This window comes from Crinia signifera, chromosome 3 (genome assembly GCF_055691185.1).
Source record: "Crinia signifera chromosome 3, ASM5569118v1, whole genome shotgun sequence".
Lineage (NCBI taxonomy): Eukaryota > Metazoa > Chordata > Amphibia > Anura > Myobatrachidae > Crinia > Crinia signifera.
The window spans coordinates 320,847,233-320,863,151 of record NC_139219.1 but is presented as its reverse complement, the minus strand read 5'-3'; the positions used below and the strand labels follow the sequence as shown (position 1 = coordinate 320,863,151).

General features: G+C 43.0%; 1 long non-coding RNA gene across 1 annotated transcript in view; it reads left to right on the top strand.

The window, feature by feature from the left end:
* Window positions 1–893: 893 nt before the first annotated feature.
* The window catches only part of LOC146062804 (uncharacterized), a 56,177-nt gene continuing 41,151 nt past the window's right edge, over window positions 894–15,919 (top strand). The window contains exon 1 of the long non-coding RNA XR_014471528.1: window positions 894–984. This is a non-coding gene — a long non-coding RNA (uncharacterized LOC146062804). The remainder of the gene's footprint in view (window positions 985–15,919) is intronic.

The window sequence follows — 15,919 nt, the reverse complement described above, 5'->3', positions numbered from 1 at the left end:
ATTAACATTAAGTAAAATGATATAGGCTTTGTTCCAGCTTTATTTTAACTTTTTAATAAAACATTCATTGTACAGTATGCGGAGGGGTGTGCTGTAATACACCCAAAAGTACATTATTCACAGGTAACAATAATTCTGTGCGAGAGGGGTAACCCCAATAGTACAATTACCCCCCACTGGTATATGGCAGGGGTGTGCTGTAATTCACAAGTAACAATTCTATGTGGATGGCTAACGTAACCCTAATAGCACAATCACCCCCAGGTAACATTGCTTGCTAACCCTGTTATACTGCAGGTACTCAAATACAGGAGCTCTGTCATGTCACTAAGGTTTGAGGTAAATAAATGCTAAATGTGTAAATTAACTTGCATGACCCTATTTGACTGGGTGGCTGCCTGTAACTATCGTACAGAGGAGATAAATAGGCCTCATATTATTCACTACTACAATTTCTCCTCAGACTAATCCACATTACTAGCTATGCCTACAGCTAGCACTATTACACCTAACAGCTACACCACACGTGTATATATAGTATTTCCCATTAGCACCGGCCAAGTTCTTGTCAGCTATGCCACAGATAACACGGACTACACCTTCCGTCTACACTCTCCCTAATTAGGTTGTAGCTCAGCTTGTCTCATCATACTATCCTCCCAAAACTACGTAAACGGGTTACAGCGCGGCAACAGGCAGCCATAATGGCGTCTGCACCCGGCTTCCACACAACACAATCACGAGGCAACGCAACGAGCGGCGGGAACTGGGCACCTTTATAAAGGTTGGGAAGAGCGGATGCGCGTCATGCTTCTCCGTTAGCCAACGAGAGGGTGACCTGGTTTGAAGGGCGTTTAGGAACACCAATCAACGCTGCAGCTTTCCCGGGTGGGCAAACGGCTCAGGCGCGGGGAAGAAGGCGGCCAATGGCGGCGTGCTGCTCTATCATTGACAGGGAGAGCCGCCAATCACACTGGCAGAAATGTAAGAGCAGTGCACCGTTATGTGTACACCTGTAACTGGTGTTGGTTGCATTAGCGCTGGTCAGTGCTGTGCTCCTCATATGTAATCATCTCATTACCACTGTGTGACTATAAGGGAGGACATTTATTCATAGTATGCACTTATTAACGTTCTGAGGTATATTTAATAACAGTGAAACGAAATGAGTATGCACACATCTATCTACAGTACTCATATCTTATCTATCTACTTTTAATATCTTACATACTGTACATCTATCTACTTATATCTAGCTATCTACCTATTTATCTAATTTATGCAGCTATTATTTTATTTTTATTCTTCCTGACGCTATTTATCCCATATCTCCCCCTTTATATTTAATCCTGCGGTATATTTATTTATCTCCTCTCTCCCCTAATTTATTTACACCTCCTGACTATTCTGTATCTCCTTTGTACTTATTAATCCTTCCTCTCCCATAGTTATTCCATCATAATCTTCCTATACCTTCAGTATGCCCCCCTATTTACTTATCCCTGCCATCTCTCTTAAGGTGCGTACACACGGGCATAAATCGCTGGCGATTGGAGTGTGCACCGGCTATAAATCGCCGAGTGCGCACTCCCGTTTTCAGCCCCCCTAATGGTCGCTGGTCAGAGGAGCATGCTCCCCCGACCAGCGACTTCCGCTGCCTCTTCTCCCGGCAGTGTGTCATTTTCATGAAAACGGGACACTGAGCAATATGATTGCTGAGCAATATATTGCCAGCGATCATATTGCTCCGTGTGTACACAGCTTTAAGCTGTGTACACACTGTACGATTTTGGCTTAAAATCGCTCAGCGATATATTGCTTGGCGTACTGTTTTCATCAGCGACCAGCGATTTTGGCTGAAAATTGCAAGCTATTCTGTCTCTACCTCATTTTGACTAGAAATCGCTGGTTGCTGGTGCACAGGTGTAGTCAAGTGCGGCACAGGTGTAGTCAGGTGCGGCACAGTGCGAGCAGCGACCATGAATGTCTGGCAGCGGGAGCACGCTCCCGGCGATTTATCTCCCACAGCACATAAAATCACTGGCAATATGGTCGCTCAGCGATATATGCTGAAATCGCCTGAAATCGTGTGTACACAGCTTAAATTTCTCACATCTCTCCCCCTATTTATTTATTTGGTCTCCCCACCAATTTATTTACTTGTCTATCCCCCTATTTGTTTATTCCCTCCCTCTCTCTCCCTATATAGTCTTTCTATTCCTTCCTGTGTCTCCCCTTAGTGCCTGATTCAGACCTGTTCGCTAGGCTACGTATGTTTGCAGCCTAGCGAACAGGTAAACTCCGCCCACCAGCCGACCAAACATCTGCCTCGTAAATCCCCGCACTTGCATGCAAAGGGATGTGCAGTCTTATAAGTATGAGTTTAGATTACCCCGGGGTGAAAAGTGTCCTTTTCCCCCATTTCTATGGTCACCCAAAGGGCCTCAGTTTTTCCTTCAATGTTTTGTATTAAAGTAGCATTTATGCTTTTCTTTACATACATTGCGACCCCTCCTTCGATTCTTCCCATTCTGTCCTTCCTAAATAAATTGTATCCTGGTATAGCTATGTCCCAGCCATGGTTCTCATTACACCATGTCTCTGTAATAGCCATTGTCATTCCCCTTTGCAATCCCTCTGTCATTTCCCCTATTTATTTATTTATTTATTTTAATTATTTATTCATCAAATCTTTTTAGATTTCAAAACGAACATTGAAATTAATATGCGGCCACTGATTGGCTGAGAGATAATTTTTTACTTGCCATTTTTTCATATGGAATAATGGCACATAATGTGACAAATTGTATGTAGCCCTCCCGGGAAGCTGCTGTTATGGAAGATGAAGGGAAATCAGGTCCCTTGAACAAGTCGGACTTATGTATTGGGGCCTTTAATCTAACTCACTATTTAACACACTCATCTGTTTCCCTATTTATTTTCTGTATTTTTCGGACCTTAAGACGCACCTGACCATAAGACGCACCTAGTTTTCAGAGGAGGAAAACAGGAAAAAAAATATTTTGAACCAAATAGTGGTAGCCCACTACTTAACTTATGTCAAGGGGGAGGTCAGGGAGTCAGGATATGTAGATGAGAAAACACCTAGAGAAAGAAGTTGTCGGCGGTAGCAGTCCAGTGTGGACCAATATGATGTCTGCGTTGGGCCTCTGTGGGGGCCTGCACACTGGGGGTGGAAACACGGTGAAAGCAAGAGGGCTGAAGCCAAACTAAAATGGTAGCAGTACTGGACAGGGTCGGCAGTGTATGGGAACCCAGTGGGGGTAATGCCAGAAGAGCCCAGCTAGAGTTACATCGGTGGGGGTAGCAGAGGCCCTAAATGTGAGAGGCCTGGGCTCCATAGAGTGTGACGGCAGGCAGCCCTGTATATATATATATATATATATATATATATATATATATATATCTGTCGTCGGGTCGGCACTCCACTTGAGACAAAATAACTCACCCTGGTGCCTTCCCAGGTAGGGAAATTCTCCACCAACGATATGCAGGGTATTTGGGCGGCACTCTACGGATTTTACAAAGAAATCAGACACCTGGACACAGGTACGTTCAGTTCAACGTTTCAATCCTTTCGGATTTTTATCAAGAACACAAATGACAAAAGGTACTCACCAAACTTTTATAGAACAAACAGTGCAACCATGTGAGCTGCTGTGCGGTGTCCCTCCCTCATTGGATTGCGGTGGACTGCCGTGTGCAAACGCTTCAGCGTCATACTATACCGGGAGGAGAGTAGGCTCAAACCTCACGGGGAAATGCGCTCTACTGCGCATGTACCCACTGGCATCCATGGAATGTCCAGTGAACCCGTGTCTGACGGGATAACCCCAGGCGGCTAGTGCTCCTAGGCAACTGTAGCCGGGGGATGTGAGCAGGCGCTGTCAAACTCCGACAGCGTCACTGCTGCTGGATCTGCTGATGTGGATAGAAACAGACTAGGCAGACCGGTGCAATCTCAAGAGGGAATTTCAGGGCACAGATGCAGTGGATAAGTGCAATATAAATTAAGAGAGACAAAGGAAAAAAAATATATGAAAAAAGATGTCTCCAAAGCGCGGTGTGCATAAATAAAGATCCGCACCATCTACGTGTAAGGTAAACGTGAAATCGGTAATGGATGTAAAACAATATCAAATATAGGAAATTAAAAATGATAACACATGAAGCACATGTATATCCTTTGCTACGTGCTGTCGCAAGAGAAGAAATTGAAGGATGGATAAACACCTCCACAAAAGAATAAGCTGAAGTATATCAAGAGAAACACAGTGACATCGTATACAAATGTAACAGTTATGTAACCAATGAGAGAACACATTTATCAGCATTACAAACTGGCAATAAAAAAACCATGTAATAAGTATGCCGTGTGTCCACTGTGTGTGTCGACATGTCAATATGCAATAAAATTTACATAACGGATTGGCCTGGCAAATCAAGAAAAACATGAAAAAGAGATTGATTCATTAAGCCCTAATGGGGTTATTGAATTCAATTTATGAATCCAAAATGTTTCTAATTGTAACAGTGCTCGCTCTCTATCTCCCCCTCTTTTGGAAGCTGGCACGTGATCAATTAAACGGTATCTGAGGGTGGCAAGGGAGTGTTTGGCCGAGACAAAATGTCTGGCCACGGGTTGGTCGACATCCTTACCACTAAGCGCCAACCTTATTGCAGAACGGTGTTGGCCAGCCCTTTCCCTAAACCTACAGATCGTTTTGCCCACGTATACGAGACTGCACGGGCAGGTGATCATATAGACCACGTAACGGGACATGCACCCTAAGATGTGTTTAATGGGGAATTTTTTGCCAGATCTGGGGTGGGTAAAAAAGGAGCCCGCCTCCAGATGGCTACAAGTGGCACATCCAGTGCACCTGTAGCAACCTGGCTTTTTGGTCAAGAAGTTGGATGGTGTGTACTGTTTGTTGGATACATCGTTGTGCACCAACCAATTTTTGAGATTTTTACCTCTCCTGTGGCCTATCATGAGATTGGATGATTGTAATGGTTTTATTCCAGAGTCAGTGTTAATCAGCGGCCAATATTTCTTGGCCACTTTTCTAACAGTGCTGCTCATGATGCTGAATTCATTGACGAAAATCATGGTTTTGGATAGATCTTTGTTTTTATTTTTTACTTGTTTTAATTGTTCTCTGGTTTTACTGAAAACTTTATCCTTTGCTATTTCCAGGTTTTTGGGGTCATACCCCCTCATTCTGAATTTGTCAGACATGCTCTCTATTTCTTTGAGTGCCTCATGGTCATCATTGGTGATTAGTCTTGCTCGCAAAAATTGCGAGTAAGGCAGTCCTTGTATCGAGGCTATGGGGTGGTGGCTGCTGGCATGTAATGCCACATTGCAGTCAGTGGGTTTGTGAAAGATTTTAGTCGCAAATTGGTTGTTATGCCATTTGATGTTTACGTCTAGGTAGTCTATGCTATCATAACTGCACTGGAAGGTGAACTTTATGTCTTCACTCATTTGATTGATATTACCCATGACTGTATTAAAGGAGGTGACATCACCGTCCCAGAGGACAATGATGTCATCTATATATCTGAAAAAAAACAGAGCATGTTTAGAAAAAGCATCATTATCGAAAAACAGACTTTTTTCAACGTCAAACATGTAAATATTTGCCACAGAAGGTGCCACGTGAGAACCCATGGCACACCCCCGCAGTTGTCTGTAGAATAAATTGTCAAAAAGGAAGTAATTCCTGGTTAGAGTCTTTTCTAGTAGTTCCACAAACAATTGGGCTGGGGGGCCACCATAGTCTTGATTGTTGGAGATGAATCTGTGTACACTTTCTAGCCCTGCTTGCTGCGGGATACTCGTGTACAGAGACACAACATCGATGGTACACAATAGTAGGTTCTCTGGTAATCCAGAAAGAGCAAAGAGTTTGTCGAGGAGCATGTTAGAGTCTTTTAGAAATGTTTCTTGTTTTTGTATCAGCGGCTGGACGTAAAAATCAAGATATTTAGAAATGGGACTATACAGAGAGTCCCTGGCCGAGATGATGGGTCGGCCAGGGGGTGAAACCAGGGACTTGTGTATTTTAGGGAGTGTATATAGTAGGGGAACTTTTGGATGGTCACAGATGATACTGTTATGTACAGATTCTGACATCCATCCATGTAGGACCGCTTGTTTGAGAATTTGATCCAGTTCTGACTTGTAGCTCCTAGTGGGGTCTTTATCCAATTTTTCATAGACAGCTGTGTCCCCCAACTGACGATAGATTTCATTTTTATAGGAGTCCAAGTCTTGTAGAACTAGGGCACCCCCTTTGTCTGCCGCTCTGAATATAACCGAGCGATCTCGGCTGAGTTTTTGAAGGGCAGAATATTCCTCACGGCTCAAATTGTAGTTTGTAGTCTCACAATTTTTGTGGCCTGTGGAGACTTCATGATCCAGTACCCTCATGTAGGATTTTATTGAGGGATTTATGGAATTTGGTTCAAAGGTGGATTTTTTCTTTACTGGACATGGTTGAAGGTTGGAAATGCCGGAGGATTCAGAGAAAAATTCTTTCAGTTTTAGCCCTCTGTTTAAACGCCACATTTCTTGTTTCCAAGTAAATGGGTTAAACTTGTTTGTAGGACAAAAGGTGAGTCCTTTATTAAGTACTCTCTCCTCAGTTGCAGTCAGAGTTTTGGAAGATAAATTTATAATTATGGTTTCTTCCTTTGCGTCTTTCTTGCGGTTCCTCTGCCCTTGGCCGCCGCGGCGGGTACGCGACCTCCGCCTCTGACAGTCTGTGCGCGTGTTTCTACCCCTAAAGGGGGTTTACTTAGAGGATTGTCCGATTGACGATCTGACTCGCTGTGGGATGAATTAGAACCACTTGATCTCTCAAAGCGGAATCTCTGTTTGTACCGACTTTCCCTTCTTTGTGAGTTGTAGTTGGAGGGATTTCTGCCTGTTGCCCAGGTGTAGACTCTCTGTTCCTGGTAGTCCAAGTTTACTTTGGAAAGTTTTTCTCTTTTATATTTGATCAATTTTTGTCTGTAATCATTGATTTGTGTGTTGAGTTTGTCCATCCAATCTGTGGATGTATCTGCCAAAAGAGTGGATTTGTGCAATGATTCAAACGATTTAATTTTCTCTGCTGCACAAGCTACCTCCCTGGCTGACTCCTCTATGACTAGTAGGATCAGATCCAGGGAGCACTTGTTTAGCACGGCCACCCACCTCTTGCAAAAGTCAGTATTGTTGCGACCTATAGTGGGGACATTTTTAATACGGAATCCCCTGGGGATTTTACGCTCTTTATGATAGTCTGTCAGCGTAACCCCATGCAAGTAATAATCCACTTCGTTTTTCTTTAGCCTTAAAAGACTGCCAAACAAATCAGCAATAGGGGTAACACCTTCTATGTCACGTAAAGAGTCTTTGAAATATCTGCTCTCGGCATCAGTGTCACTGAAACTCAACAAATCTCCTGTATCAAATTTGAGATGCAAGAAACCACTGCCATCATCCGTATCTGGGTCATGGACCGTGCTACCTGTAGCCATGCAAAGGCTATGCGATACACACAGTACAACTTTAGTTGCTGAACTTCAGAACTGACAATCAATCAGCAATTTTCAAAAACTCAAGCAAACAGTCCTTGTAGCAAAAAATAGTTCTTGTAAAAGAAAGAATAATGCACGGGGGTGCCCTACCATGAACAAATGTTTCCTTGCAGGAGCATTGGTTCCATATATCTGTCGTCGGGTCGGCACTCCACTTGAGACAAAATAACTCACCCTGGTGCCTTCCCAGGTAGGGAAATTCTCCACCAACGATATGCAGGGTATTTGGGCGGCACTCTACGGATTTTACAAAGAAATCAGACACCTGGACACAGGTACGTTCAGTTCAACGTTTCAATCCTTTCGGATTTTTATCAAGAACACAAATGACAAAAGGTACTCACCAAACTTTTATAGAACAAACAGTGCAACCATGTGAGCTGCTGTGCGGTGTCCCTCCCTCATTGGATTGCGGTGGACTGCCGTGTGCAAACGCTTCAGCTATACCGGGAGGAGAGTAGGCTCAAACCTCACGGGGAAATGCGCTCTACTGCGCATGTACCCACTGGCATCCATGGAATGTCCAGTGAACCCGTGTCTGACGGGATAACCCCAGGCGGCTAGTGCTCCTGTGGCAAATATTTACATGTTTGACGTTGAAAAAAGTCTGTTTTTCGATAATTTTTCTAAACATGCTCTGTTTTTTTTCAGATATATAGATGACATCATTGTCCTCTGGGACGGTGATGTCACCTCCTTTAATACAGTCATGGGTAATATCAATCAAATGAGTGAAGACATAAAGTTCACCTTCCAGTGCAGTTATGATAGCATAGACTACCTAGACGTAAACATCAAATGGCATAACAACCAATTTGCGACTAAATTCTTTTAACAAACCCACTGACTGCAATGTGGCATTACATGCCAGCAGCCACCACCCCATAGCCTCGATACAAGGACTGCCTTACTCGCAATTTTTGCGAGCAAGACGAATCACCAATGATGACCATGAGGCACTCAAAGAAATAGAGAGCATGTCTGACAAATTCAGAATGAGGGGGTATGACCCCAAAAACCTGGAAATAGCAAAGAATAAAGTTTTCAGTAAAACCAGAGAACAATTAAAACAAGTAAAAAATAAAAACAAAGATCTATCCAAAACCATGATTTTCGTCAATGAATTCAGCACCATGAGCAGCACTGTTAGAAAAGTGGCCAAGAAATATTGGCCGCTGATTAACACTGACTCTGGAATAAAACCATTACAATCATCCAATCTCATGATAGGCCACAGGAGAGGTAAAAATCTCAAAAATTGGTTGGTGCACAACGATGTATCCAACAAACAGTACACACCATCCAACTTGACTGGAAGACGGCGTGGTGATATTCGAAATATCATTATGTACTAAGATGTCTTTAAGATTACGTTGCCGTTTGTAACTCGGAAGCACATCATAGTGGGCAAAAGTTTTCAGATCAGGGTCCTTGGTAATAATGGGCCACAGGTTTTTGGCAGCTTTTGAAATGGCTTGGGCAGCATCATTGTAGGATTGTACAAATGTAATTTTGTAGTCTAAACGTTTGGTTTCCTTTTGTATTAGAGTGGTTTCTCTTGGGATATTTAATGCTTTGCTTTTAGCTTTATACAGATCTTGCGGTCTGTATCCTCTACTAATGAATTTGACAATCATTTTATCCATCTCAACTTCAGCCTCCAAGGGATCATCACAAATACGTCTAACTCTTAGAAACTGGGAGAAGGGGAGACCTCTCTTAGAGGCCTCAGGGTGCGCGCTGGAACAATGTAGCAAAGTGTTCCTGTCAGTGGGTTTGGTATAGAGACTGGTCGTGATTCTATTGTCACGTATGGATATTAATACATCCAAATAGTGTACAGATTGGTTGCTGATCTCATAAGTGAATTTAATGGTGGAATCTTTAGCAATCTTTGACCAAAAAGCCAGGTTGCTACAGGTGCACTGGATGTGCCACTTGTAGCCATCTGGAGGCGGGCTCCTTTTTTACCCACCCCAGATCTGGCAAAAAATTCCCCATTAAACACATCTTAGGGTGCATGTCCCGTTACGTGGTCTATATGATCACCTGCCCGTGCAGTCTCGCATACGTGGGCAAAACGATCTGTACGTTTAGGGAAAGGGCTGGCCAACACCGTTCTGCAATAAGGTTGGCGCTTAGTGGTAAGGATGTCGACCAACCCGTGGCCAGACATTTTGTCTCGGCCAAACACTCCCTTGCCACCCTCAGATACCGTTTAATTGATCACGTGCCAGCTTCCAAAAGAGGGGGAGATAGAGAGCGAGCACTGTTACAATTAGAAACATTTTGGATTCATAAATTGAATTCAATAACCCCATTAGGGCTTAATGAATCAATCTCTTTTTCATGTTTTTCTTGATTTGCCAGGCCAATCCGTTATGTAAATTTTATTGCATATTGACATGTCGACACACACAGTGGACACACGGCATACTTATTACATGGTTTTTTTATTGCCAGTTTGTAATGCTGATAAATGTGTTCTCTCATTGGTTACATAACTGTTACATTTGTATACGATGTCACTGTGTTTCTCTTGATATACTTCAGCTTATTCTTTTGTGGAGGTGTTTATCTATTCTTCAATTTCTTCTCTTGCGACAGCACATAGCAAAGGATATACATGTGCTTCATGTGTTATCATTTTTAATTTCCTATATTTGATATTGTTTTACATCCATTACCGATTTCACGTTTACCTTACACGTAGATGGTGCGGATCTTTATTTATGCACACCGCGCTTTGGAGACATCTTTTTTCATATATTTTTTTTCCTTTGTCTCTCTTAATTTATATTGCACTTATCCACTGCATCTGTGCCCTGAAATTCCCTCTTGAGATTGCACCGGTCTGCCTAGTCTGTTTCTATCCACATCAGCAGATCCAGCAGCAGTGACGCTGTCGGAGTTTGACAGCGCCTGCTCACATCCCCCGGCTACAGTTGCCTAGGAGCACTAGCCGCCTGGGGTTATCCCGTCAGACACGGGTTCACTGGACATTCCATGGATGCCAGTGGGTACATGCGCAGTAGAGCGCATTTCCCCGTGAGGTTTGAGCCTACTCTCCTCCCGGTATAGTATGACGCTGAAGCGTTTGCACACGGCAGTCCACCGCAATCCAATGAGGGAGGGACACCGCACAGCAGCTCACATGGTTGCACTGTTTGTTCTATAAAAGTTTGGTGAGTACCTTTTGTCATTTGTGTTCTTGATAAAAATCCGAAAGGATTGAAACGTTGAACTGAACGTACCTGTGTCCAGGTGTCTGATTTCTTTGTAAAATCCGTAGAGTGCCGCCCAAATACCCTGCATATATATATATATATATATATATATATATATATATATATATATATATAGGAAAGTCAGACTGGCACTCTGCATGGTGTAGTAGATAAATAAAGGCCCCGGTGCCTTGCGTGGTACTTGCGTACATAAATATAAGCAGGGAGAATCACTGGCACTCGTCGGACTTCACAGCAAAAAGAAGTGACAGACACCGTCTGCAAGCGATGTTTCGGTTTAATTAACCGTTTTCAAGCTCAACATATCATGATACAGGTACATACATATATAGACAGAGACATGATACCACTCACCAACCCCCGTGCACCGGCCGCCAGCATCCGTCCGTCCGCCCGGATCAAGTGATGTCATCAGTCTGAGACGCGCACACCCTGGTGCGTCCGGCACTCTGGACTGGTTGCTAGGCGACCTGGAAAAATATCAACAAACAGCAAACTGTGATTAAAATACACTGTACATCCCGTTTTGTATATCACATCAAAGTATGTTACAAACATAAGGAAACTCAATAATATTGAAACTGTCATTTGAGAAAAGCAGGGACTAAGTGTGCTCATAACATGCTAAACATTAGATCAGAAACTGGAAACAGTCTGCATCTAGCCTCATGTAGATCTAAGAGGGCGTACATGTGATGAGAAAGGGATCAGTTCACAGGTAGCAGTGAAAACTACAGGATTCATTTAACCCATAGGGGTGGACTGTGTTTAAACGGTGAATCCATTTGGTCTCCCGTCGTAACAGCGCTTTGTCACGATCCCCTCCCCTTAAATTCAGGGGGATGTGGTCGATCATTTTATAGCGTAAGGTTGATAAATTATGTTTACATTCTCTAAAATGTCTTGGGACTGGTTGTTCCGTAGGGCCAATTTTGCCATCCAGGGCTGCTCTTATATGTGACCTATGCCCTGCCATCCTGGTTTTAAATTGGCATGTGGTTTTGCCCACATATAGTAGGCCACATGGACATCTGATAAAATAAATGACATGTGTCGACGAGCATGTCAACACATGTTTAATTTTAATTCTTTCCCCAGTATGCGGGTGTGGGAAACTGTCACCCGTCTCTAGAAAGTTGCATGTGGTACATTTAGTACATTTATAACAGCCCGGCTTGCGTTGCAAGAAGTGACTGGAAGACGGCGTGGTGATATTCGAAATATCATTATGTACTAAGATGTCTTTAAGATTACGTTGCCGTTTGTAACTCGGAAGCACATCATAGTGGGCAAAAGTTTTCAGATCAGGGTCCTTGGTAATAATGGGCCACAGGTTTTTGGCAGCTTTTGAAATGGCTTGGGCAGCATCATTGTAGGATTGTACAAATGTAATTTTGTAGTCTAACCGTTTGGTTTCCTTTTGTATTAGAGTGGTTTCTCTTGGGATATTTAATGCTTTGCTTTTAGCTTTATACAGATCTTGCGGTCTGTATCCTCTACTAATGAATTTGACAATCATTTTATCCATCTCAACTTCAGCCTCCAAGGGATCATCACAAATACGTCTAACTCTTAGAAACTGGGAGAAGGGGAGACCTCTCTTAGAGGCCTCAGGGTGCGCGCTGGAACAATGTAGCAAAGTGTTCCTGTCAGTGGGTTTGGTATAGAGACTGGTCGTGATTCTATTGTCACGTATGGATATTAATACATCCAAATAGTGTACAGATTGGTTGCTGATCTCATAAGTGAATTTAATGGTGGAATCTTTAGCATTGATCCCATCAATGAGATTGACCAGTTCCTCCCTAGTACCCACCCAGACGATCAGTAGGTCGTCTATATATCTCAGAAACAATTTAATTTTGTTAGAAATCTCCGGATTGTCAAAAAAGAATAATTTCTCAATGTGAAACATGTAACAATTGGCGAACGCAGGAGCTACGCAAGAACCCATTGCGCAGCCCCTGCGTTGCAAGTACCATCCCCTGTCAAACAGAAAGTAGTTTTTTTCAAGTGTCATAGACAATATATATGGGGAGTGATAGATCATCTCCAGCGGGTGAACAGGCGGTGGGCAGCAGGGGACCGGCTCCCTGCACAGGGCAGGAGGAGAGCCGGCCTGACAGACCCCAGGGACAAAGGAGTCTATCCATGGTGTCAGCCCCGGTAGAGGCTTACCTGTCTTGGGGGAGATGCAGCTGCCGCCTGGAGCTGGTGGAGAACGGTCCCATCAGATTCTGGCTTCAGAGGAAAACAGCCACGATGTCACCGCCACCCGGAGCTTACCGGCACAGCGGCTGTGGGGAAGGAGCCCGCAGACAGTAAGGGAGCTGCAGCATCAGACAGGTGAGCCGGGCCGTTGAATTTTGAACCCAGACGTAGAGGAGGCTCCTCTCAGAAGCCGCTGCAGCGCCGCACACCTCTTCCTCTCCTCAGTGTTCGTGGTACAGATCTGGGAGGAACTGCGCACGTGGTAGGCCGCAACCCGCAGCAACCAAATTAATGGTCACCCGGCTCCGCAACTCGTTCTGCTGCACTTGTCCCGGATTGGGGGACCAGAATCTGCAGGTGTACTGGGGCGGTGATCCCTAGAAAACAGCGAAACCCCTAAAAATAGGTTTTGTATAGGGAGAGCTAGTCCCCTGCACGTCTAGCTGGCTTCCTGGTCAAACCACGCCCCCTATCTGCTCCACATGTCTTATTCGCTCCATAAGATGCACATACTTTTCACCCCACATTTTTGGGGAGAAAAAGTGTGTCTTATGGTCCGAAAAATACAGTATTTATTTTATTCATACCTTCCCTGTTTTATTTATTCCTCCTATCTCTTCTTATTCTTCCCATAGCTCCACCTTTATATTTATTTATATTAATATATTTATATTTTTTTATATTTATATGTTAGGGTTCACTACTCCAGTCTCTGTGGCATTTACCCTATTTACCATTTACCCTGCTATAATTTTCCTTATTTATTTTATTCTTCCCATTTCTCCCCTATTTATTTATTGCTAATTTTTCTCATCCTATATATTTAATTCTTCTGTCTATTCCATTTATTTATTTCTCTGATTTCTCCCCTGTATATTCTAGTTTATATCTCTATGTATGAAATCTTTTTATATGTCCCCTAATTTATTTATTATTATATATTTCTCTTCATTATTTCTTTCAACTCTCCCCCATTATATTTATTACTTCTTAAAATGCTAAGGGATAGGCTGCACTTAATAAGAAACTAATAATAATTTCCATATTCCATCTGGCTCTCCTCCAATATATTTCTTTACCCGCTCTCTCCCTTGTTTATTCTTCCAGAATCTACCTCTCTTTCTCACATCTGCCTGCCTATTTATTTTTCTTGTCTCTCCTATTTGTTTATTAATCCCATCTCTCATATTCCTCCCATCTCTCCCTGTACTTTTTTATTGCTGCATCTCTCCCCTAATTTATTTGTTCCTTGTGTCTCTCCCTACTCCTTCCGTCTCTCCCCCAAGTATTTTATTACATTTTGACTCAACCAATTCCTCCAGTCTCTCCCCCTGTTTATTCCCCCCATAACGGTTTAGGCTGTAGGGAAGGGGGATTAGGTTCAGGCAGCAGGGATGGGGGGGTTAGGTTTAAGGTCAAGCGGGGAGATAGGGTCAGGCTGTGGGGAGAAGGGTAGGGTCTCGGCTATTCCTGTGTCTCCCTTATTTATTTGTCTCATCTCCCCACCTATTTATTTCTCCAATCTCTTCCCCAATGTATTAACTTATATCTCCTCCTATTTATTTATTCCTCCCGCATTCTCACCAATATATTCCTTTTCTCTCACCATATTTAGTTCTCCCATCTCTGCCCCTATTGATTTATTTATTGAAGTCACTTACCCCCCTACTTATTTCTCCACATTAATTAATTCCTCCCATCTCTACCCCGAGTTATTTTTTTCTCCATTTATTTTTTTATTCCTCCCATCCTTCCCCCTATGTTTTATTCGTTTGGCTCTCACAACATATATTTATTAAACCAGTCAATATTTCTATACATTCAGTCCTTCCTTCTCCAACAGGTATTTATTTTTTCCTTCCATATTCCACCCTATTTTTCCTTCTCTCTATTCATTGGTCTGAGACACACCCCATCCAAATCATCAATGATCCATAGGCTGGTTTACATAAGAATGAGTGCTTTGTCTAATATGCAACTTCAGGGTCCTGCCTTGCAATTCACTTATGTTGCTACATCTATATTTGTACATACATATCTACTTCTACAGGCAGTATGGATGGTGTATTGGTTAGCATTACTGCCTCGCAGCGCTGAGGTAATGGGATCAATTCCCACCATGGCCCTAACTGTGCAGAGTTTGTATACTCTCCCCGTACTTGCATGGGTTTCCTCCGGGTACTCTGGTTTCTTCCCACATAACAAAAAATTACTGGTAGGTTATTTGGCTCCTAACAAACCCCCCCCCCCCCCCACAAAAAAAAAAAACTAAAATGAATAAGTGTGCATGTACATGTGGTAGGGAATATAGATTGTAAGCTCCACTGGGGCAGGGACTGATGTGAATGTTCAACTATACTCTGTAAAGCGCTGCAGAATATGCATGTGTTATATAAGAAACTGATAATAAACAATTAAATAAATAACTTGCGAATGCAGTGTGCGATTATTCATCTGTAATGACCGGGTTACTGCTGGTAAAATACTGATTCTTATGAGACCAGACATACAGTAATACATCCTAACCCTGGAATATATTTATAACTGAATAAATAGGGGTACTGTATAAGTACCTTAAGCAAACGATATGATATATATCCTTCCACATCCCCGGTACTCTGCTCTTCCTGACTGGGGTTACCTTACTCCAGGTGCTCTTCTAAAGGTGCCCATACACGATGCGTTTGCACATTGCGATGCGCGCTCCTGCGGGCATCTCATCGCACAGTACAAAAAAAGTATCCAGCCCATAATGGGTGCGATCATCGCACCATGTATGGGCACCTTTAAAGGCTATGCACCCCTCATATCCAGAACATGACAAATGTGAAAAACCTCACTCCTTT